Below are 2,078 nucleotides of genomic sequence, written 5' to 3' on the forward strand. Positions count from 1 at the left end.
AAATGAGAAACCTCAACAAGAGGTCTAAACTGGTTGAGAGTGAACGTCGATTCAAGAGAGCCTGTGAACAGATTGTCCAATTGAATTATTCTTTAGACGCACTTCAAAAGAGATACAACAGAGCCAAGACTGACAACAACAAGTCGTTCAGATACTCGCTACGTCTACGCATAGCAGTTGTTGATGGAATGCGCAACATGTACTATGACTACGCTCACCAGAAAGCCGAATCCGTAGCCGAACTGAGGCAAGAACTGTTTGGGGAAGTTGTTGACATTATTTCAGAAGATTCTTCAGCAGACATTGAGATGTATGACTAGATGAAAAGCACCAGACTACTTCAAAAAAACGGTTCTTTTCAGAGCCACACACATTTTTCAAAAAGAGTCTGAAATTGTTGTCATCAGTTTATCTATAGTTCTGTACCCAAATATTATAACTGCGGCTCTTTACTCCACAACTGGTAAAAAAAAAAAAAATTGCAGTTTATATCCATAACTTTTTTTATTTTAACTTGCGTACACCATATTTTGAAGTGAAATATGCTTCAAATTTCGAACGTGGTTTTTTTTGGTGGGGGGAACCTAAATAAATCAATGAATTTGAAGTAGAATAATGATGAAAGTAATGTTTCGAGCAACATCCTTCTCTCATAAAACGAATTAAATATTTTCAAATAAAAGAAAATTTCCGCAATAAAAATATACAAATGATGAAAGACAGAAGGAAAAACAAGATAGAGACGGGAGAAAAGAAAATCCGCGCTTCTTTGTGTATCTTAATACTTGAAATAATTTATGGTTATTTTTTATCAATTTTTCAAATGAAATTATTTTTTGATTAAAATTTTGCAATACACAAACAACATTTAGTAAATTGTAAGATGATTTAATCAATTTCATGATTGGATTACAATAAATCGTGATTAATAAATAAAGATGTTTGACAATATACACAAGCCCACGACACGAGACTGTTTTGACAATGGACTCGTGCCTAACCTAGAAACTCAAATTAATTACTCTGTGGTGTCATTACCCTGACGTTTCTCAATTTCAGGTGTCACTAAAAAGAGCTATATAACCAATCCTTTCCAAAGAATCACCAGAACTTGTTTCAACCCGCATAGTGCTAACAACTACATATTCTTTGTCAATCATGAAAGCTAAAGTACAAATGAGAAACCTCAACAAGAGGTCTAAACTGGTTGAGAGTGAACGTCGATTCAAGAGAGCCTGTGAACAGATTGTCCAATTGAATTATTCTTTAGACGCACTTCAAAAGAGATACAACAGAGCCAAGACTGACAACAACAAGTCGTTCAGATACTCGCTACGTCTACGCATAGCAGTTGTTGATGGAATGCGCAACATGTACTATGACTACGCTCACCAGAAAGCCGAATCCGTAGCCGAACTGAGGCAAGAACTGTTTGGGGAAGTTGTTGACATTATTTCAGAAGATTCTTCAGCAGACATTGAGATGTATGACTAGATGAAAAGCACCAGACTACTTCAAAAAAACGGTTCTTTTCAGAGCCACACACATTTTTCAAAAAGAGTCTGAAATTGTTGTCATCAGTTTATCTATAGTTCTGTACCCAAATATTATAACTGCGGCTCTTTACTCCACAACTGGTAAAAAAAAAAAAAATTGCAGTTTATATCCATAACTTTTTTTATTTTAACTTGCGTACACCATATTTTGAAGTGAAATATGCTTCAAATTTCGAACGTGGTTTTTTTTGGTGGGGGGAACCTAAATAAATCAATGAATTTGAAGTAGAATAATGATGAAAGTAATGTTTCGAGCAACATCCTTCTCTCATAAAACGAATTAAATATTTTCAAATAAAAGAAAATTTCCGCAATAAAAATATACAAATGATGAAAGACAGAAGGAAAAACAAGATAGAGACGGGAGAAAAGAAAATCCGCGCTTCTTTGTGTATCTTAATACTTGAAATAATTTATGGTTATTTTTTATCAATTTTTCAAATGAAATTATTTTTTGATTAAAATTTTGCAATACACAAACAACATTTAGTAAATTGTAAGATGATTTAATCAATTTCATGA

Source organism: Mytilus californianus, unplaced genomic scaffold (genome assembly GCF_021869535.1).
Source record: "Mytilus californianus isolate M0D057914Y unplaced genomic scaffold, xbMytCali1.0.p SCAF_1, whole genome shotgun sequence".
NCBI classification, from domain to species: domain Eukaryota; kingdom Metazoa; phylum Mollusca; class Bivalvia; order Mytilida; family Mytilidae; genus Mytilus; species Mytilus californianus.